The following is a 24,578-nucleotide window of genomic DNA, read 5'->3' on the forward strand; positions in this document are numbered from 1 at the left end:
TGTCATATAGAAATCCTCAATTAAATTAACAGCTAATTTCGTGTCAGAAACCATGAAAGCCAGACGACAATGGGAAGACATATTCAAAGTACTGAAAAAATAAGACTGTCAACCAATAATTCTGTAACTACTTTCCCAAAATGAAAGAGAAATTAAGACATTCAACAGATAAACAAAAAATGAGAGAACTGGCTGCTAGCAGACCTGCTGTACAAGAAATATTAAAGGGTGTCCTTCAGGCTGAAATCAAAGGACAGTAGCCAGTAACTTGAGTATGCCTGAAGAATTAAAGGGCATGTAAAGGTAACCTGATAAGTAAACATAAAAGACACTGTAATTTAAAAATTTGTGACTCTTTTTTTCTCCTATTGGATTTAAAAGACATAGAAAGATAATTTGCATGACAATAATAGCACAAAGGAAGACAATAATAGAGGAATAAAGGAACAACAATAGAAAAAAATCTTAAGACATATAGGAAACAAATAGCAAAAGGGAAGACATAAAATCTACCTTATCAGTAATTACATTAAATGCAAATTAATTGGGCATTCCAGTCAAAAAGCAGAGATTTGGCAGAATGGGTAAAAGACCACAATTCAACTATATGCTGCTTTCAAGAGACATACTTCAGATTCAAAGACACTTTAGATTCAAGTAAATTTAAAGTGAAAGGATAGAAAAAGATGTACAATGCAAACAATAACCAAAAGACAGCTAGAGTGGTTATATTCTTATCAGATATAAGATATTAAGAAAAAAAATCATCACTAGAAACAAAGAAGGACATTTTATAACAAAAGGGTCAATTCATTAAAACTTATGGATGAACTATAAACATATATATCCCTAACAACAACACCTCAAAATATATGAAGCAGAAACTTACAGAATTGAAAGGAGAAACAGACAACAGACAAAAACAAAAATAGTTGGAGACTTATATGCCTCACTTTCAATAACGGACAGAACCAGACATAAGACCAACAAGAAAATAAAAGACTTGAACACTATAAACTAACTAGACCTAACAGATAGCTACAGAATACTCAAGGAGAGCAGAACACACTTTCCTCTCAAGTGCACATGGAACATTCTCCAATATAGACCATACATTAAGCCATAAAACAAGTCTCAACATATTTAAAAGAAATCAAATCATACGAAGTATGTTCTCCAACCATAATGGAATGAAACTCGACATTAATAACAGAAGAAAATTTGGAAAAGTAACAAATATGTGGAAATTAAGCAACAAACTCCTAAATATTCATTAGATCAAAGAAGAAATCGCTCTTAGATAGCCTCAACCACCAGAGGGCAAACAACAGAAGCAAGAAAAACTATAATCCTGCAGCCTGTGGACCAAAAACCACAGTTACAGAAAGATAGAGAAGATGAAAAGGCAGAGGGCTATGTACCACATGAAGGAACAAGATAAAACCCCAGAAAAACAACTAAATGAAGTGGAGATAGGCAACCTTCCAGAAAAAGAATTCAGAATAATGATAGTGAAGATGATCCAGGACCTCGGAATAAGAATGGAGGCAAAGATTGAGAAGATGCAAGAAATGATTAACAAAGACCTAGAAGAATTAAAGAACAAACAAACAGAGATGACCAATACAATAACTGAAATGAAAACTACACTAGAAGGAATCAATAGCAGAATAACTGAGGCAGAAGAACGGATAAGTGACCTGGAAGACAGAATGATGGAATTCACTGCTGCGGAACAGACTAAAGAAAAAAGAATGAAAAGAAATGAAGACAGCCTAAGAGACCTCTGGGACAACATTAAACGCAACAACATTCGCATTATAGGGGTCCCAGAAGGAGAAGAGAGAGAGAAAGGACCAGAGAAAATATTTGAAGAGATTATAGTCGAAAACTTCCCTAACATGGGAAAGGAAATAGCCACCCAAGTCCAGGAAGCGCAGAGAGTCCCATACAGGATAAACCCAAGGAGAAACACGCCGAGACACATAGTAATCAAAGTGGCAAAAATTAAAGACAAAGAAAAATTATTGAAAGCAGCAAGGGAAAGACGACAAATAACATACAAGGGAACTCCCATAAGGTTAACAGCTGATTTCTCAGCAGAAACTCTGCAAGCCAGAAGGGAGTGGCATGATATACTTAAAGTGATGAAAGGGAAGAACCTACAACCAAGATTACTCTACCCGGCAAGGATCTCATTTAGATTTGATGGAGAAATCAAAAGCTTTACAGACAAGCAAAAGCTAAGAGAATTCAGCACCACCAAACCAGCTCTACAACAAATGCTAAAGGAACTTCTCTAAGTGGGAAACACAAGAGAAGAAAAGGACCTACAAAAACAAACCCAAAACAATTAAGAAAATGGTCATAGGAACATACATATCGATTATTACCTTAAACGTGAATGGATTAAATGCCCCAACCAAAAGACATAGACTGGCTGAATGGATACAAAAACAAGACCCATATATATGCTGTCTACAAGAGACCCACTTTAGACCTAGGGACACATACAGACTGAAAGTGAGGGGATGGAAAAAGATATTCCATGCAAATGGAAATCAAAAGAAAGCTGGAGTAGCTATACTCATATCAGATAAAATAGACTTTAAAATAAAGAATGTTACAAGAGACAAGGAAGGACACTACATAATGATCCAGGGATCAATCCAAGAAGAAGATATAACAATTATAAATATATATGCACCCAACATAGGAGCACCTCAATACATAAGGCAACTGCTAACAGCTATAAAAGAGGAAATCGACAGTAACACAATAATAGTGGGGGACTTTAACACCTCACTTACACCAATGGACAGATCATCCAAAATGAAAATAAATAAGGAAACAGAAGCTTTAAATGACACAACAGACCAGATAGATTTAATTGATATATATCGGACATTCCATCCAAAAACAGCAGATTACACGTTCTTCTCAAGTGCGCACGGAACATTCTCCAAGATAGATCACATCTTGGGTCACAAATCAAGCCTCAGTAAATTTAAGAAAATTGAAATCATATCAAGCATCTTTTCTGACCACAACGCTATGAGATTAGAAATGAATTACAGGGAAAAAAACGTAAAAAGGACAAACACATGGAGGCTAAACAATACGTTACTAAATAACCAAGAGATCACTGAAGAAATCAAACAGGAAATCAAAAAATACCTAGAGACAAATGACAATGAAAACACGACGACCCAAAACCTATGGGATGCAGCAAAAGCAGTTCTAAGAGGGAAGTTTATAGCTATACAAGCCTACCTAAAGAAACAAGAAAAAGCTCAAGTAAACAATCTAACCTTACACTTAAAGAAACTAGAGAAAGAAGAACAAACAAAACCCAAAGTTAGCAGAAGGAAAGAAATCATAAAGATCAGAGCAGAAATAAATGAAATAGAAACAAAGAAAACAATAGCAAAGATCAATAAAACTAAAAGTTGGTTCTTTGAGAAGATAAACAAAATTGATAAGCCATTAGCCAGACTCATCAAGAAAAAGAGGGAGAGGACTCAAATCAATAAAATCAGAAATGAAAAAGGAGAAGTTACAACAGACACTGCAGAAATACAAAGCATCCTAAGAGACTACTACAAGCAACTTTATGCCAATAAAATGGACAACCTGGAAGAAATGGACAAATTCTTAGAAAGGTATAACCTTCCAAGACTGAACCAGGAAGAAATAGAAAATATGAACAGACCAATCACAAGTAATGAAATTGAAACTGTGATTAAAAATCTTCCAACAAACAAAAGTCCAGGACCAGATGGCTTCACAGGTGAATTCTATCAAACATTTAGAGAAGAGCTAACACCCATCCTTCTCAAACTCTTCCAAAAAATTGCAGAGGAAGGAACACTCCCAAACTCATTCTATGAGGCCACCATCACCCTGATACCAAAACCAGACAAAGACACTACAAAAAAAGAAAATTACAGACCAATATCACTGATGAATATAGATGCAAAAATCCTCAACAAAATACTAGCAAACAGAATCCAACAACACATTAAAAGGATCATACACCACGATCAAGTGGGATTTATCCCAGGGATGCAAGGATTCTTCAATATACGCAAATCAATCAATGTGATACACCATATTAACAAATTGAAGAATAAAAACCATATGATCATCTCAATAGATGCAGAAAAAGCTTTTGACAAAATTCAACACCCATTTCTGATAAAAACTCTCCAGAAAGTGGGCATAGAGGGAACCTACCTCAACATAATAAAGGCCATATATGACAAACCCACAGCAAACATCATTCTCAATGGTGAAAAACTGAAAGCATTTCCTCTAAGATCAGGAACGAGACAAGGATGTCCACTCTCACCACTATTATTCAACATAGTTTTGGAAGTCCTAGCCACGGCAATCAGAGAAGAAAAAGAAATAAAAGGAATACAAATTGGAAAAGAAGAAGTAAAACTGTCACTGTTTGCGGATGACATGATACTATACATAGAGAATCCTAAAACTGCCACCAGAAAACTGCTAGAGCTAATTAATGAATATGGTAAAGTTGCAGGATACAAAATTAATGCACAGAAATCTCTTGCATTCCTATACACTAATGATGAAAAATCTGAAAGAGAAATTATGGAAACACTCCCATTTACCATTGCAACAAAAAGAATAAAATACCTAGGAATAAACCTACCTAGGGAGACAAAAGACCTGTATGCAGAAAACTATAAGACACTGATGAAAGAAATTAAAGATGATACCAACAGATGGAGAGATATACCATGTTCTTGGATTGGAAGAATCAACATTGTGAAAATGAGTATACTACCCAAAGCAATCTACAGATTCAACGCAATCCCTATCAAATTACCAATGGCATTTTTTACGGAGCTAGAACAAATCATCTTAAAATTTGTATGGAGACACAAAAGACCCCGAATAGGCAAAGCAGTCTTGAGGCAAAAAAATGGAGCTGGAGGAATCAGACTCCCTGACTTCAGACTATACTACAAAGCTACAGTAATCAAGACAATATGGTACTGGCACAAAAACAGAAACATAGATCAATGGAACAAGATAGAAAGCCCAGACATTAACCCACGCACCTATGGTCAACTAATCTATGACAAAGGAGGCAAAGATATACAATGGAGAAAAGACAGTCTCTTCAATAAGTGGTGCTGGGAAAACTGGACAGCTACATGTAAAAGAATGAAATTAGAATACTCCCTAACACCATACACAAAAATAAACTCAAAATGGATTAGAGACCTAAATATAAGACTGGACACTATAAAACTCTTAGAGGAAAACATAGGAAGAACACTCTTTGACATAAATCACAGCAAGATCTTTTTTGATCCACCTCCTAGAGTAATGGAAATAAAAACAAAAATAAACAAGTGGGACCTAATGAAACTTCAAAGCTTTTGCACAGTAAAGGAAACCATAAACAAGACGAAAAGACAACCCTCAGAATGGGAGAAAATATTTGCAAATGAATCAACGGACAAAGGATTAATCTCCAAAATATATAAACAGCTCATTCAGCTCGATATCAAAGAAACAAACACCCCAATCCAAAAATGGGCAGAAGACCTAAATAGACATTTCTCCAAAGAAGACATACAGATGGCCACGAAGCACATGAAAAGATGCTCAACATCACTAATTATTAGAGAAATGCAAATCAAAACTACAATGAGGTATCACCTCACTCCTGTTAGAATGGGCATCATCAGAAAATCTACAAACAACAAATGCTGGAGAGGGTGTGGTGAAAAGGGAACCCTCTTGCACTGTTGGTGGGAATGTAAATTGATACAGCCACTATGGAGAACAATATGGAGGTTCCTTAAAAAACTAAAAATAGAATTACCATATGACCCAGCAATCCCACTACTGGGCATATACCCAGAGAAAACCGTAATTCAAAAAGACACATGCACCCGAATGTTCATTGCAGCACTATTTACAATAGCCAGGTCATGGAAGCAACCTAAATGCCCATCAACAGACGAATGGATAAAGAAGATGTGGTACATATATACAATGGAATATTACTCAGCCATAAAAAGGAACGAAATTGAGTCATTCGTTGAGACGTGGATGGATCTAGAGACTGTCATACAGAGTGAAGTAAGTCAGAAAGAGAAAAACAAATATCGTATATTAATGCATGTATGCGGAACCTAGAAAAATGGTACAGATGAGCCAGTTTGCAGGGCAGAAGTTGAGACACAGATGTAGAGAATGGACATATGGACACCAAGGGGGGAAAACTGCGGTGGGGTGGGGATGGTGGTGTGCTGAATTGGGCGATTGGGATTGACATGTATACACTGATGTGTATAAAACTGATGCCTAATAAGAACCTGCAGTATAAAAAAACAAACAAAACAAAGAAGAAATCACATGAGAAGTTATAAAATATGTTGAGATGAAAACAAAAACACAACACACTAAAACTGGTGGGATGAAGTGGAAGCAGTGTTTAAAGGGAAATTTATAGCTACATATGCCTACTTTAAAAGAGATATCAAATCAATAACCTAACCATCCATCCTAAGGAAGCAGAAAAAGAGCAAACTAAACCCAAAGCAGACAGAAGGAAGGAAATAATAAAGATTACAGCAGAAATGAAACAGAAAATTTTTTAAAAATAAAGAAAAATCAATGAAACCAAAAATTGGTTCTTTGAAAATATCAACAAAATTGACAAACCTTCAGCTAGGTACTGACCAAAAAAAAGACAAATTACAAGCATACCTTGTTTTATTAAGCTTCGCAGTTACTGTGGTTTTTTAACAAACTGAAGGTTTGTAGTGACCCTGCACCAAGCAAGTCTATCAGCACCATTTTTTTAATAGCATTTACTCACTTTGTGTCTGTGTGTCACATTTTGGTAATTCTTACAACATTTCAAACGTTTTCATCATTATTACATTTGTTATGGTGATCAGTGATCAGTCATCTTTGATGTTACTATTGTAACTGTTTGGGGGCACCACAAACCATGCTCACATAAGATGGTGAACTTAATAAATATTGTGTGTTCTGACAGCTCCACAGACTGATTGTTCTCCCACCTCTCTCCCTCTTCTCAGGTCTCTCTATTCCCTAAGACACAACAATATTGAAATTAGGTCAATTAATAACCCTACAATGGCCTCTAAGTGTTCAAGTGAGAGCGAGAATAAATCGATGTGGCAAGCTTCATCGTTGTCTTGTTTTAAGAGTTGTCACAGTCACCCCAACCTTCAGCATCCACCACCCTGATCAGTCAGCAGTCGTCAACACTGAGGCAAGACCCTCCACCAGCAAAAAGATTACAACTTGATGAAGGCTGAAATGATGGTCAGCATTTTTTAATAATGGAGTTTTTTTAACTAAAGTATGGACACTTTTTAAGACATAATGCTGTTGCACACTTAATGGACTTCAGAATAGTGTAAACATAACTTTTATATGCACTGGGAAACCAAAAAGTTCATGTGACTCACTTTATTGTGGTGGTCTGGAACCAAACCTAAAATATCTCAAGGTGTATTACAATCATGAAAGAAAAAGGTTTTAATACTGGCTTTATAATAGGAAATAAAAAATTATAAGGGAAGCGTACAATTGAATGGCAATGAATTAAGTAACCTAGAAGAAATGGACAAATTCCTAGGAAAAAAACCAAACTACCAGAACTGATTCAAGAAGACACAGGAAATCTTGAATAGATCGATAACAAGAGATTAAGTAATGAAAAAACTCCCCACAAAGAAAGCCAGGACCAGATGGCCTCTCTGGTGAAATCTACCTTTAAACCAAACCTTTAAAGAATTGACACCAATCCTTCTCAAACACACGAAAATAAAACTACAGATAAATATCCCTTATGAATAACGTCACAAAAATCCTTTCTATACCTTGTGTGTGTATTTTCAGAAGACATACCATCTAGATCCCTTTGTCCTCCTCAGGAACTGATTACTCTTCAGACCTGCCGCACAGCCACATTCCTTGCATCTCCCTGCACAATCATCGTTTTCTCCTGTACTAAATCCTGTTTCCTGGATCTCTCCTTTTTTTGATTTACCCAATCATTCTGATAGAGCCCACATACTCTAGTAACTTCCTGAGATACAGTACATTTGAAGTAAATATTCTAACAACCTCATGTTTCATATTTTTAGCCTACTCCCACATTTGACAGCTTGGGAAGGTACAGAATTAGTAGTTTGGAAATAACTTTCCTTCAGGATTCTGAGGCATTATTTCATTATTGATTGAAATAATATTAATATTATTAATATTAATAATATTAATAATAATCCAATGTTACTGATTCCTAATCTCTTTTATATGCTCCATAACCAAAAGCTTTTAGGATCTTCCCTTTATTTCTGGTGTCTGAAATTCCATCATGATGTACTTTTATATGGTTCCTTTTTTTTTTTTTTCCAGTCACCATGCTGTGCATGCTATGAGTCCTTTTCATGTGGAAACTCAAGATTTTTGTTCAATTATTTTAAAATAATTGCCTCCATCCATTTCCTCCCATTCTGTAATTCTGATTTTTCACATGTTGAACTTGCCAAGAGTGATCCTCTATCTTCTCCTACTTTATATCTCTTTTGTCTTACTTTGTGGAAGATATTCTCAATTTTATCTTCTAACCTTCAACTAGAAATTTAACATCCTAAATTTCTAACTCTTCTATTAAGTATTCCATATTCTAAATGTCTAAGAAAGAGCTCGTCTTTTTTTTCTGAGGACTGCTTTTTTATAGCATCCTTTCTTATTTCAAAGATACAATTATCCCCTTACTTGCAAAGATATCAGTAACTTTTTAAAGTTTTCTTTTAAAACTTAAATAGAAAGTTTTAAAACTTAATAGAAAGTTTCTATTTCCTTCTTCTCTTTCTTATTGTGGTTATCCTAAAATGTTTAATGATCCTTAATCTCATATTTTAAAATGAAGCACCTAAAAGTTGTCTAGTTGATGAACCTAGAGATTATCATACTAAGTGAAGTAAGTCAGAGAAGGACAAATACCATATGACATCACTTATATGGGGAATCTAAAATATGATACAAATGAACTTATTTACAAAATAGAAACAGTCCCATAAACACAGAAAACAAACTTATGGGTTGCGGCTGGGGGCAGGGGAGGGATAGACTGGGAGTTTGGGATTGGCAGAGGCAGGCTGCTGTGTACGGAATGGATAAACAACAGCGTCCTACTGTGTAGCATGGGGAACTATATCCAGTATCTTGTGATAAACTATAATGGAAAAGAATCTTTTTCTAAGAAGTTGCCTTGAAGTTCTGTGTTAATGGGTAGGTGTCAGTGTGAGATGATCAGCCTGATGATTTCCCTAGTGGATCCTTATCTATTATTATCTGTTGGTCTTTTTTCCTGACAATCAGTTTGCTACAGCAAGATGAATCTTCCAATCTCACATCTGGGGGTAGAAGCCTGATACCTAGTATTCTCAGAACTAGGAGGAGAAAAGAGACTGTGGATGATTCCCAGTTCAACATGTAAATTTCTACTCAATTCTCTGTTTTTGAGTATGACAGACACCCTTAACCTGAGCTTGCCTACTGTTCAAGAACAGAGATTTTCCCTTTGAATATCAGAGAAGAAACTTGGATAAAGTTTCTTGGCACCATGAGTGTTGTTAACTTGTTATTAACTCTTAAACAATTCTTTCAAGGTACCTGCAGCCACTAAATTCCTTAAGTAACCCAGGGTTCAACAGCATAATTCTAGACCATTCTAGGCCTTCCCCACTGAAAGTAGAAAGTTGAGTTTTCTTAGAGCTACGGAGTAGTTGCTTTCCAGCTTCCAAAGTTTTACTTCTGTGATCAAATTTCCAGTTTTCTTTGTCCTTGACAGCCTACGATTAAAAAAAAAATTACTATAATTCTAGTAGGGGTTTGATATCAAACAAAGTAAATGGTTATTTAATTCACCATGTTTAAAAAGATATTCATCTCATCAGTTTTGATGTGTCATGTCTTCACTGTTGTTCCTTTTGAAATAGTATGAAATTCAGGCTCAAGTTCCAGTAGGATACAGAGTTTTAATCGTCCAAGTAGTTACAATCATTTTGGCTTTAACATCTAGTTCTTCTATACTGTAGTCAAAAAATACTGATATATATAATTCCTCTTATTAAAATTTCAAATTCTCAAGCCCAAGACATTAAAAAAAATTTTTTTAATTCACATAAATTGGAAAAAAAATGTGTATTTCTTTATTGGGAACAAAGTTTGGCATACACCTATTAAATAAAGCATATTGTTATTCAAATCTTTATAGCCTTAATTTTTGTTTACTTGATCTATTAAAATCTGAGAGTTAAAGTCTCCTGAAAAGACTGATGTTACCAATTTCTCTAAAGAAACTCTACTTCATATGTTTCAGTGCTCTGAGTTCATCACACAAAAGCTCAAGCTTAATATTGCTTAGTGGTCCTAATTTTTTATTAATTAAAAAATTCCTTTTTCTCATTCAAAGGTTTTGGCCTTTCAAGTTTTAGCCTTTGCTTGATATGAATGAAACTTGCAAGTTTTAGTATCATTTTTGCCATTCCTTTATTTCAAACATTTGTTATTTTTACTTAGATAAAACTCTTATAAAACCACATATCAAGAATTTTTAATTCAATTTGTAAAGGGGAGGAGAGTGGGAAAGAAATCAATTCCAATTAATTTAAGAAAAAGCTGTTAGAAGGGTACTGGGTAATCAAATTTGACAGGAAAGTTGGTGAATAAGGCTTAGAAAACGAGATAAACCAGGATATGATTAGGCGAGCAATGTCACACCAAAGGACACCTACTTAGGAAGCCATTTGTATCACTGTTAATGGCAATGCCACCATTAAGACATTCAGTTTCACTGCATAAGACTTCTGTTTCCACCACAGCCGCTGACGGTTACCTCTATCTCCTCCTTTACTGTATAAGCTGTTTCAGTTGGATCAATATACATGGAATAGTCAATTTGGTTTCCTAGTTTTCAACCCGTTTAAACTGCTGCCTCTCCTTATTTATGTAGTGATTTTTCATGGCTTTTCAGTGTGCAAAGACCCATGGCAGCGAACACAGGTGAGGATAGGTCTATTTCCGGTAAGTTTGCAGCCACAAAAAAGTATAAATAGGGAACTATTTAAGAAAGAGGTTAGGGCAGGGCTTTCAGGCAAGCTTCCTACTCCCAAACCACCAGTTCATCCAATAATCAAGGAACAGTAGATTGTTCTGCTGTCATCTATTCTCACCCACTCTATCCACATAGAAACCCCAAATTTCAGAGATGTGGATGAAATCTCTTTTTCCCACTGATAGTAGGGGACAACCTATTCTCTTTTGCTTTAGCTGATTTGCCTCCACAGGTAACTTGGATGGAGTCAAATGTACCTCCCTATTTTTACCATGGTGCCAGAAACCGCACTAACTTCTTTACTAACCAAAGTTAAGTCTATACTAACTGTGAGAGTGGTTAAAATATAAACTTGTTGTAAGACTAACATACTATCTTAAAACTCCAAGACTCTATTAACTCCTAAACTCTGTTCTATTTACTAACTCTAAAAAGGCAGAAAAATACTTTTTAAATTATATTACTTTTATAATTTTTTCATATTTTTTAATTCCATTTTAAGAATAATGGTATTCATTGTAAGACAATAGTATACATTCAATTTAAGAACTCTTAAAAACTCCAGTAAAGACAAACATATTACATCTTAAATATCCCAGAGGGAACTACATTTTAGGGATCTCCCTCATAAAAGCAGTGTGCTCTCAACTGTCCCCAATTTTTAAAACAATATCTATTTTTTAAAAATTTAAACACTGGTAGTCCAGGTATTAATTTTTGTTATCTTTTGTTTTCATACCAACTCCCATACCAATTAGGATGTCTCTTAAACCATGGCTTAAATGTACTATTATAACTCCAAACACAGCAATACAATTACAAGCTCTTCTTACTATTCATCTCAAATAGTTTTTTAGTTGAAAGTACTAGGAATTCAGAAAATACCACTATAGCATAACTTTCTTGGGTTTTACTTAGTTTTCAAATCAAAGGTTTTTTAAAAAGCTTGTAAGTTTTTTTTTTATAGGATAAGGCAAATGTACAATAATACCTCAATCGGTATTAATAACTTACTTGCAAACTGTGTCTCCAAGTAAGTTTATTTTCAATACCAGAAGATAATGAAATGGTTCCATTCTTATTTTAACTTTGCACTACAAACTTAGGAGCCACATTTTTCGCCTGTTTTATTTTAAAACTACCCGTTCTTATTCCTAATATACCCTCCCTGCCATTCACCAAGATGATAACCTCTAACTGACCTTACTCACTTCAATCGCTTCTCTAACCATGTTATATCTGGCTGCTGATTTTTCTCATTTTCCTTCATGTATTTCTGTTCAATGGCCTTTAGCAGAATTCCTTATTTCTAATCCAAACTTTTTTAGATTCCTCCAGCTCAGGTCACAACCTTATAAGCTTTATTTTTCATTACATTCATTTAAAATAGATGCTACTTCAAACAAGGAAAATGCTTGCATTCCACAAGATCCATCTCTGTGCTTTTTACCATACCCTCCCCCTAGCTGATACTCCCTACCCTCTCCACCAATCTTTACATAACACTTCTTCAAAATCTAGATTAAAAAGTATTTTTCCCAAGAATCTTTTCCAGTCTTACTGTATACTGTTCATATGATTTTGTCTCAGTCCAGTAATTCAAATATTTCATTATGAAGCACTCTTTAAGTTGTATCTTAGATAATGACCTCTTTGGAGCAGGAACCACATCATTTGCTCTATGTATCTGCAGTCTTACCCTGGTGTGGTACTAAATGAATTGTGTATAATAATTAAGCCAGTTAAAACAAGTGAAGGTTGGGAGAAATACAACCACGGAAACAAGGTTTTTCTGAATACAAAAAAATTAAATCTCCCAAAACCAAATTCAAATATAACATTCATTTTTTCAAAACAACACAAAAACATAGAACATACCCTTAAATATTTTTTTTTCTACACACAGAAGTCAGGTCTTAAAGCTATAATAACATGCTAATTGTTTTGTTTGTAATGTTCTAACTCTAGCCCAAAAAAGCTATTATATAAAGTCTTAATATTTTATAGATAATATACAAACTTTTTCAATGTCTAATCAATTTTACTTTGGCCTTCTATACTTCACAAATACAAAACCTACATAATAAAAGTTCACAGATGAGGTTTTATTTCTTCAAGACAACAATTAAAATTCTTGGAGCAAGAGTATATTAAGCAAACTTGGTACAAATTCCAAAAAACAAAACTTCATATAAATACTTTCATTCATAAGCTCAAAAACATTCACAATTCAAACATTAATTAGAAAGTATTTTCATGTCCACTTCTGCACAATTTACAAAACATATTCCTCAAAACTTGGCATACTAGAATGTGATGATACATATTTTCATTGTTATGTACTTTTAACAACTTTATTATAAGTGATACATATTTCAGAAAAAAATCTTTCTCCCAAAAGAGAAAGATTGTTACACTACAATAAGGCTTCCAGTGCTCAATATTTATGAAAAACAATGCTGTAACCATTAATCCCATTTGGAAAAAAATGACTCAAGCACTACAGGAAAAAAATCATGATCAATAATTCCATTGCAGATCCATTTACAAAGCGTCCTTCATGGATTTTAACCAAACTTTTGTGCAACTGTCCTTAAGGTAGCATTCTCATTCTTTACACGTAAATGGCAAAATCTTTCTGGTTGAGAGTGGATACTTACCTGTAAACAAAAGTGCACCAATTTATTCCTCCCCCTACAATCACAATCAGAAATACTCAAATACCTTATTAAGTAATCTGAAATGCCTGAAAGCTAACTTACATAATGCCTAGAAGCTACTAATAAAGAGGTTCCCAAAAGCAGCTATATAAGGAGGCAATCCAAGATCTCTTCTACCTACTTCTTGGCTATATGCCTAGAGAATACTGTAATGAAAGCAAGCCAGACAACTATGTTATCTACGGAAGCAATTCAAACCCCTGCACTCTAAACAAATTTTCTGGTCATTAAAACTAACCTCTAAAAAGTTACTATTAATGAAAACTAAGAAATATCTCTCTGATGTTGGTATATATCACACTGGAAAAAAACAGCAGGGCCACAGTAACAACTACCTATCATCTGATTTACCTCCAAATTCATCCAACAATGCCAATTATAGAAAAGAAAGAGACAGATTCAGGCGTCATCTCTCACTACCCTTGGAAAGGGCAAATATGCCATAAGCAGGTTCAAAAATAAGCCAAACCTATTTAAGATGATGGAGATCAGAATATGCTTACTTCTTTGAGAAAGAATTAATAAGAAGGGGCACAAGGCACCTTTTTCAGTGAAGAAAATGTTATGTATCTTGATCTGGGTTGAAGTTACCTGGGTATATATATTTGTGGCATTTCACTGAGTTGTACTCATAAACGTTGTGCACTTCAATATATGTAAATTATATATAAATAAAACATTTAAAAACAAGTCACCAATAATGGTAAAATCTAAAAAGCTCTTCTCAATTCTCATCCTTTTTCATCATTCTCCATCATATTTCTAATCACAGAACACCAATATTCCCTAAACGCAACTCTTTCCCCTTATAAGACCCACAAGGCTTTGTTAGTATTCTGCCAGCATTTTTCTTATTCTGCCTCGTATTAATTCACTTAAATGTTAATTCAACATTCATCAAGTGCTCATGTGCAAGACATGGATTAGGCACCCTCCAGCATCTATCCAACACACACACACACACACACACACACACACACACACACGTAGAAACCAAATTCCCTAAGCTGGATTCAAGCCACTCTATTATCTGGTTTCTAATAGTGTCTCCTATTTTAATTCCCATCACTTCTTTATGGGAATGTTCTTCCCCAGCATAGTCTTTTCTCAACTATCCTTTAAGACTCAGTTCAATTTCTACTTTATCCTTTCCCCATACTTGTATAGAACTTACTGTCTATATCTGCACTGTCCAATCCGTGTTTAATGAGCACTTGAAGTCTGGCTAGTCTGAATTGAGATATGCTTTAAGCATGTAACACACACTGGATTTTGAAGACTTGGTGTGAAAAAAAAGAATAGCAAGTATCTCAATGTGTACATGTTGAAATGATAATATTTTGGATATACCAGGTTAAATAAAATGAATTTAATATTAATTTTACTTATTTCTTTTTATTTCTTAATGTGGCTATGAAAATATTTAAATCACATTGTGGCTCAACATATTTCTACTCGGCAGTGCTGACCTATACAATCGATTTATAAATGTCCCACAAATTATGTTTTAATATATGGCCTCCACCCAATACCAGTGTAAGAAATTCAATATTAAGCATTTCTCTTCTTATATATTAAAGATTATTACATTAAGAATTATTAATAATAACTAAACAGTTGATTTAAGTACCTATTTAATTTTAATATCAACTTTAAAGATTTTTAACAAGGAAGCTTAAGGCATTTCAAAGCGTAAAAATATTTTAAAAGTTCTGTTTTCATATGGCTATAAACTGAAAATGTCACCTACATTTTACATATATCCATTTTGAGTTAAATGTCTCACCAGAAAGGATAGATAGTAGTATTAAACTCGTAGAATTTCTAATCCCAGAGTGTTAGTTCTAATTAATACTTTTATTATTAAAATAGGAGTATTTTAATACTCTAAAATATAAGAGTATTTTTTCTAATTAATTATTTTTCATCTTAGTCACTGAGTAAAGAAATAAGCAGCTTCTATTTTGACCAATACCACTGTATCAATGTCCAGCAGCCAAGACAAAGAACCTTTATATGGTGGTATGAATAAACAATGTGGGCAATAAGACACCACTTGAAATAAGGGTATGCAGAAAAACGCTTCTATAATGTTACGTTTCATAAGGAGGAGACAAAACTTACAACTGTATAAGGTAAAAACGTAGATATACAGAAAGAAAGGCTAGGAAGGCAGAATAGAAAAGGTCTCATCTGTAGAATCAAGGTATGCCTAGGTTGAAACTTGGCTGCTCTACTATTTACTATCTACGTGACCCAAGTCTGAGTTTGTTTTCCTGCATATGAAATGGGAATATATACATATCGCAGCATAATTATAAGGAATACATAGTAGATGCTTAATTAATGTCAGCCTCATCTCCCTTTCCTTTAATACTAATGATTATATAATGGTGACAAGATTATCGGTGACTTCCCCCCACTTCCTTTTCCAAACCATTGAAAATATTTTTTCAACAAATATTAAACTTCTAATATTTCATACTCACACCCCCTCCTCATGTGAACTTAAAAGTACTTTTACTAACTGCCTTTTACAGTTTCTTTTAAAGTTTAAAATTTGTGTTTGTGGTGGGGAAGGTAGGTGGTACAAGAAAAACTTAAAGTGGGAAATAAGTTTAAGACTATACCAGCACAGATATATACAAAACAAAGAGAAGTGTGGAGAGGAAAACAGCAAAAGGAAATGCTGTTTGAGGAAATTCCCCTGACTCAGACTAAGCAATGAAAAGGTAACATTCTTCTCCTCAATCTAGCTTTTGCTGAAGCCATTCCTCACTCTAATCTGGGGTTTCTGTGTACTTTATATACAAATACACATAGCCACTCACCTTCTTCTCTCTACTAATGGTCACCACCATCCTCATGGTCAAAAATTTAAAGGGGAGTGAAGAAATTGAGGATGTTGTAACAAAGCAAACCAACCCACTAGTTGGGAAAGCCCTTCACTCAAATGCACTCACTCCCAAATGCATTATTATCATCATCATCATTAGCTGACAGCCATAAAAGAGAATGTGTTCCTGAAATATTGACCCTGGTTATAGCTTTGGCTGCTAGTACTGGAGATGCCACACTTTGATGACTGTCTCTTACTTCCTTTGTAGATATGGGCCTCAAAATGGAATGTTAGAAAAAGTATACAACTTCAGATCACTCACAGGTGAAAATTTCACGTTACTGTAGGAAACACAATTAAACAATGATGATAATAATAATAACTATTATTCTAACAGCTAACATTTACTCAGCATTCATTACATATCAGAAAGCTAAGGACTTTACTACATGAACTATGTAATATAAACCTACACCTCTGTGAAGATTTCTTATCGCTAAATCTACTTGCCTAGTGCTCACACAGCTAGAGCTTAACCCCACCGGTTTTACTTCAAGGCTTACACTTTTTAAACCTTATCCTCCCATCCTGCACAAACTATTCAACAATAATTAGGAACCATCCCCCTCCCCAGTAATTGGTGTTTTGAAAATACCAGTTATGTTTCACATCTTCCTCAAGAAACTGATGAAAAGATATTATGCTTTCAAGTAAAAGGATAAATACTCTGGAAGAAAGGATAAAAATGTTCATCTTTCATAAATATTAGATAAATAACTGATATAACACAGGTAAATATGGTTTGTAAACTGTACTTTAATCCCAACACTTTATTAGGTGCTTTTTAATTTGAAATTATACTTTTGACTCACAACATATTTAGTTTCCTGACTTTGTACAAAGTCTTTTAAAAGCTGTATTTTCCCATAGATACAGAGAACAAACGGGGTGGTTGCCAGAATGGGGAGGGGCACGGGCAAAATAGGTGAAGGGAATTAAGAAGTACAGACTTCCAATTTTAAAATAAGTAAGTCATGGGGAGGTAATATAATATACAGCATAAGAAATATGGTCAATAGTATTATAATAACTTTGTATGGGGTCTGATGGTTACTAGACTTATCCTGGTGATCATTCCATATGTATTTAAATGTTGATCACTAAGTTGTACACCTGAAACTAAAATAATATTGTACATCAACTATATTTCAATTAAACAAAATAAATAAAGCTGTATTTTCAATTTCAATGAATGATATACATACTAAAAAGCTTAATACCTAAAACATTGTGTTTATCACTCTAACCAACTTCACTTCTATCACAGTTTAGACTAATAGAATCATATTTCAAGGAACAAATCACTCATCCATACTTTACACAAAGTTACCTACAAAATCACAGTTCTAAGAATCCCAAATGAAATGGGAAGGCTACAGCTTACAGACAGAAGAGGAGAAGGGCAAACGTTAGTAGAGGGAGAGTGCAAGGGAAATCTCTTAGAAACGCTAATCGTAATACAGTCTCGCTTTCCCTCAGCCAAGAGAAGTATGCACTGCTGTTGGTGCTACCCTAGCATTTTTCTCCTCTTCCTCCTCTTGAAATCCTCGACTTTTCTCCTCCTGGAAAGTTTATCTCACAGGACTGCTAACATCTCTCAGCAGTCAAAGGATCTTTTATCTTGAATTTAAAGGAACAAAAACATACTAACTCCTCCTAATCACATAAGAGTTCCCAGTAAATTCAGAGAGGATAGTAACTTCACAGTTCAGCTTGAGCAGATCTAAGAAAAAATTAAACAGTACAGCAACTGAGGCCCTAGAGAGGAGAATACACCTTTTTCATGGAGACTCCAGCTACCTGAAGAAAGACCACGAATTGAACTTGGTGTTCTACCTTCTAGGTCTCAAGTGATCTTTATGTTTGGTGTTTTGTTTGGTTTGGTTTGGTTTTAAGAGGGGAAAGAAGAGAAATACTTTAGCCAACCAGCAGGGTGAGCTAGTGCTAGAATCAGTTTGATTATTCTCAGTTTTCTCAAAATTCAATGACATAAATGGGTTGCACTATTAAAAGCAGCTATTCCCTCCTAATAAACCTGAATTAAAAGACACCACTTCTAGAACTGCTTCAGTCAGTGCTACACAATTCTGTTCAATATTTACAGATTCTCCATCTACCAAGCAGACATCCTCTATACCAGATGGATTAATAACAAATAAATGTAAAAAAATTAGAGCTTATTTGAATATCTATCCAAAATATTATAGTATCCGTCCTTTATTCTCATGTTTTATTTTACAGACTATCAATTTAAAAATTTTTTAAACATTAAAAAAGAACTGCTAAAACTAGCGTTCTTTAAAAATTAGGGCTGGATAATTCAACATTCCAATTTCTGCATTCGGTGCAAGCTATAGTTGCCTCAATATAGGTCTGAAAAAGCAGTCATGAGAAAAGCATTCCCACAAGAGTAAGATCCCCTGCTTTCCTTTAGAATCACATTCTGAGAAGAGTCTAAATAAGTAACCCTAAACACTAGTAATATATTTGGGGTGAGAGAAAGATGAACCTGATCTTTTCTAGCAACCAATTTCTTTAAATTTTTTAAATTGCAGGTAACCCCACCACTTCAAGTAACTGTCCTGGAGTCTTTCTTTTCTCCTCCTGTTACCTGTTAGTCTCAATTCAACCACAACAAACTTCTCCCTCTTTTATAACTTGAATGACAAATTAAACCTGCAAAAAGTTTAAGGTCTGCAGGTGACAGACTCACTTCATAATTATTGATACAGAGAATCCGGGAGTAATTCTAATTATCACAAAACCAAAGTATAATTAAATCCACTCACATAGTGTTGAAAATTAAGAAATATATCAACTTTCCTAGAAAAATCAATAATTTAAGTGCACCTTAAAAGACCCATAAAAACTTTAAAACCTAAAGACAATTTACCTGTTTTTTTTAAACATGATATCTAAAGAAGTTAAAGATAACTGTGGGATCCCATCATAAGTGATTTTACTACTTGTTGAATTTCCTAACAGATGTTACAGATTTACTACTCAGCAGTAGTACTAGTTAGTCTTAACAAGTTGTTTTTAACAGGAGGCAAAGTGGTATGTCCATTTTTCCAACTAAAACACTATTACAAAATGAAATGCACTAGCATCACTGTTTCAAGCCTCTATCTCATTTCTTATCTAATAACTACTAGTAATGGCAATTACTTCAAACTTTCCAAGAAGTTTATCAAGCTACCTGTTTTGGTTTTTCAAATTTCTGAGTCGATTGATTTGAAAACCTCAGAATTCAAAAGCAACATTGCTTTGAAATGATCTGAAATGTCTGTATTTTGTAACTGATTTTGTTTCACTTTGGAAGTCACTTTAAAAACTAAGTTACCATATCAAGTTAAATAAAAGTTTTAAATTATTGTCACAGAATTTCTCATTAATATAATAGTATCTGAATAACAAGTACTCTCAAGCATACTCCCTTGTTTTGTTTTATAACCATTATTAGTTGCAGATGGTCACCTCCTTATCCCAGCAATGTGACCAATGAAAAGACTAATGGGGTATAAGTTGAGAGACAATTTTCCATCATGCCATTAACTTAATCATCTCTGGCCCTCAATATACTGAAAAAGAGAGAGTAATACTAGTTGTTCTCTAAGATTCCTTCTACACTAAAACTATATGATTCAATAATAATTTTGCTGATATTAATATATCTCCTATTTGTTAATACAAGAGTGTTCTCTATTAGAAGGAGAAAACCTAAAAGGGGGGAAACATAAATCTGGGTTAAAAAAAAAAAAAACAAGGAAAATCAAAGTTTTAAGTAATGTTGAAAAGTTCAAATTCGATGTGAACAGAGATCTAAAGCTAGTTATATAAATGTGCTTAAATATCCCTTCAATCAAGTAATTTAATTTGTTAACGTGACCTGGCCAAAACATTAGTTGTTTCCCAATTTTGTACTTCAAATGTTACAAATATACCAAGTATGATGTAGATGTAAGTGCAGTATAAGTTTAAATTGTTAGAAATTCTAAAACTTACACCACCATGATTTTAACAGCAATATACATATCACTGCATTCATACTAGTCAAGCCTTCATGTTTCACCTATTAAAATGTCTAAACTAAACTGTAACTTCTTTCTAATTTTTTCTTACAAAAACCTATCGATGTAATATTGCTGCCATCTAGTTCCCTGGATACTTACACATATGACTGAAGGCAAACAGCAGGTTTCCTTTCTTTGAGCAATTTGAGTTGTCTATTTTTTGAAATGCTCTTTTTCTTGTGGGACCAAAACTATGTAACTAAACTACTGCAGAGAGGCAACATATTATTAAGGCAAATCTAATCTATCATCCAGATGCAACAAGCCTGGCATTAGTTAGGACCGGCCAGAATAGATGATGGTGTTTTGGTTATTTCTGTTGAAGTTATTAACTTGTATACAAAACAGGACCATCATTCAGGCTCTCAACTGTGTTTCTCTCCTCGTTGAGTACTTCTTAATGACCACACAAAATACGAAGTCTAAACATAAAAGTTTTATAACAACTAAATTTATGTCAATATTACTTAAAACAGTTCAAAAAAGTTTTCCACTAATGTTGCTAAACCATGGATGGATCCCAACACGAGAGTCGTCTGTGGAAGTCTCGTAACAAGAAACCGTTAGTTCCACCACCTAAGTTTCCAATCACTGAGAAGGGTCTGGGACAACTCATCTTCAGGTTCACGGGAGGAGTGGAGCACACCTGCTTTCCTCTGGCAGAGATTAAGCTCCCAGGGACACAAAGGCCAGGGAATCAGACCTGGAGAAGCAAAAAGCTTTAGCTGGACACCCACCAAGCCCCTGGCAACCCAAACACTTTGAGCGATTTACCTCTTGCTGTTACTTCCCAGGCACCTATCGGCATAAGATCTTGCAAAACAGGGGGAGGGGAGGGCTCTGCGGTCCTGGTCCCACGTTAGGGGAGGGGTGTGTACAGTTAACGCCAGAGCCTACGCTTCTGGCCGAGGCAGAGCAGCCCCAAAGAGAGGGGTTGGTGACTGCTCTCGGACCGCCCCGTTACTCAGTGCATTGCAATGGCGACCGCAAGGCTCCCCAAGCCGCCTGATCTCGGCCCCTTCCCCCTACTGCTCACTGGCTGCTCAGCTTCATGTGACTAAACAAAACCCCCAAGTCTAGTGCCCAGCTCAGCCCCTTTGTGTCCGCTACCGGATCCTCCGACGCCGCCGTGGAAAAGTCCCCCCCCCCCACTCCCCACCTCCGCCGAGTCCCGCCCCGCGGCGGCGGCCGCCGCTCACCTCAGGCACCGCCGCCCCCCGCGGCCGCCGCGGCCGCCGCCTCCCCGAACCCGGATCCCGGGCTCCTTGTGTAGCACCAACTCCGCCTCCTCGGCCGCCGCCGCCATCTTAGCCTGTGCGGCAAAATGCGTCCTTTTGGATGGTTGGGACCCAGCCTAGGGCGTAGCTCCCCGGGCCCGAGCGCCGAAGGCCGGGTCCCCCAAGTTCCTCCGCCACCCTCAGTCCCGCCGCCGCCACAACCCAGAGGCCCGAAACCCACACGGGTCCCGGCGAATCCGACCAAATAACCACTGAAACTCACAGTTTGGTGCCGTGTGCGTCAAACCGGGGCGACGTTGGGAGCGCGCGGCGTCCCCGCGTCACACGCCGCTCTGTACGCTACTCGGCTCCAACGGCCCCCCTCCGCTCCCCGCTTTTCGCCTTCGGCCCCGGTTCCCACGGCGCAGGCGCGCTGCTTTCCCGCCTCTTACCGAGCTGCGGGCCGCGGGGGCGGCCAGCGAGGAGCTCTCCGGCGGCTTCGCGCTGGTGGAGCGCCTGGGCCAATTACACCAACGGGTGCAGCAGAAACAGTGCACCACTGTTCTCGGGTGCCAGAAACCCAACAAGGTCACCTCCCCCAGCGCTGACCTAATCACTCTCAAGGAGGTTCCCGCCCCAAAGTAGGCACGCTCCAAATATGGTGGTGCCCAAACTCTGCAAGACCCAAACACTTAGGCAAGCCTAGGCCCTTTAAGGTGGAACAGACCCATATTTGATTTCCACAATCACGAGAGGGCCACAGTTCCTTTTCTTTCTACTGTTGAGGAAAACAGCTAAAGGACTCGAGATTGCCGGTCACAACTGTAGAGTAATGGCAGAAGAAGGTTTCTGGATCTTAAGGGGACCAATTGTTGGGAGATGCTTGATGGACAAGCAGAGCATCAAGTGTAGCATCTCAGTTAACGGAAAAGCCTACTCTAAAAGGGGCCCTGGGTTTGATCCAATTTGATTCTGTGAACATACTTTCTCCCTGCATTACTGAATGTGTTGTGGGTCTCCGAATTAAAGTTATATAAGAAGCACCCTATATGCTGGTTATCCTTCAAAGAATTAGTAGGTCCCGAGAGAGTTCTAGAAAACTTTTTAAACAAGTATCCACCTCAGAGTCTGAGGACAGAGTTTCACAGACCACACTTTGAGAAACATTGATTAGGAGCTATTCTCGTTGCTTTTGAACTGAGCAAACATAGAAGTTGCTAACATGTTTGACATGAATCAAAATTTCCTGAGGAATCTACTAGTCCTGCCTTAATAAGTTCTTTGGCTGTTCTGAATCTCTGGGTTCTCATTTAAAAAAGAAAAAAAATTTTCATTTGTTAGTTTAGCAGCTATCGTAAAACTCTGCTTTTCCAAACCCTCAAGATGTCATTGGCATTCAGAGGAATACACTGTAATTGCACGTATTTGACAAGAATGAGAAACATTCCCTTTACTATAGGATGGTGACTTCATCATCATTATCAGCAAACATAGATTCCAAACGACAGGTATTTATACTTGCTGAATTAGTTAATAATAATAGCTAACACTTTTGAGTGCTTACTATTTACCAAGCATTGTTCTAACTCATTCAATTTCATTAAAACCTAAAACCTAATGAGGCAAAGAGAGGTTAGGTAATTTTCTCAACGTCACACAGCTTTTTGGACTCTTTCAAAATACAAAATTTTCTTCTTCATTTACACAAATGGGTAAACAATCAAATGTATATAAATTTTCAGCCAATTTTGGGGAGTTGTCTTTTGGGTTATTCCATCTGTAGAATCCATTAAAATTGGACATTCTCAGTTTACTATTGGACTTACAATAAATAAAATTATAATGTACTATGTAAATTCTTATAACATCACTACAAAAGCAGTTACCAACAAAAACAAAAACTCTGTTGTGAATGTACACCACTGACTGATGTGCATCAGATCACACCACCAGCAAATAGAACTCAACCATGATCAGGAACTTGTCTCACTAATGAAACTGTTTGTTTATACAAGAATTAAGCAACTAAACTGTAATACTATAGAAATAGTAGTATAAGTAATGGTAATAATTGTAATAGTAAAAGTAGTAATGGTTGATGAAATTCTTTATAAACAAAATAGATGTCAAAAAACCTTCTAGGAGTGGGAGAAACCTTGAAAAGGGCAGAAATCTTGAATAAGTTAATGCAAAAAAAAATGCAGGCAACTAGAAAAATCTAAAGACAAATTATGTGGCTCAAAGCCAAAATATTTAAAGACATTAAAAGGAAAATGCAGTTGAGAATGAAAATCAAGATCTGGAAAACAGTTTGACCTCTGGAGAAAATTCACAAAGCACATCTACTCACTGTAATAAAAGAATGCTCTGACCTGGGGAAGAATCTTTGAAAACAAAAAGGAAAGAAAGGAAAAGCCCGACTGGCTATTGTTAAAGTGTTAAAACTTGACATTATTAGCACAATATATGAATCTATTAGTTATTCCAGTGAATGGGATTACCCAATAAAAGATACAAAGTAAG

General features: G+C 35.9%; 1 protein-coding gene across 13 annotated transcripts in view; it reads right to left on the reverse strand.

Annotated features, from left to right (window-relative positions):
• The window catches only part of ZNF644 (zinc finger protein 644), a 124,990-nt gene extending 102,327 nt beyond the window's left edge, over nucleotides 1–22,663 (reverse strand). For 2 of the 13 annotated variants that reach the window (XM_059926196.1, XM_059926173.1), the window contains exon 1: nucleotides 22,339–22,449. The gene's annotated coding sequence lies outside the window, so the exon portion shown is untranslated. The other 11 variants (XM_059926131.1, XM_059926187.1, XM_059926141.1 and 8 more) reach the window with 11 other exon arrangements.
• Between the last annotated feature and the right edge of the window lie 1,915 nt (nucleotides 22,664–24,578).

The sequence above is a fragment of the Balaenoptera ricei genome, chromosome 1, assembly GCF_028023285.1.
Source record: "Balaenoptera ricei isolate mBalRic1 chromosome 1, mBalRic1.hap2, whole genome shotgun sequence".
Classification (NCBI taxonomy): domain Eukaryota; kingdom Metazoa; phylum Chordata; class Mammalia; order Artiodactyla; family Balaenopteridae; genus Balaenoptera; species Balaenoptera ricei.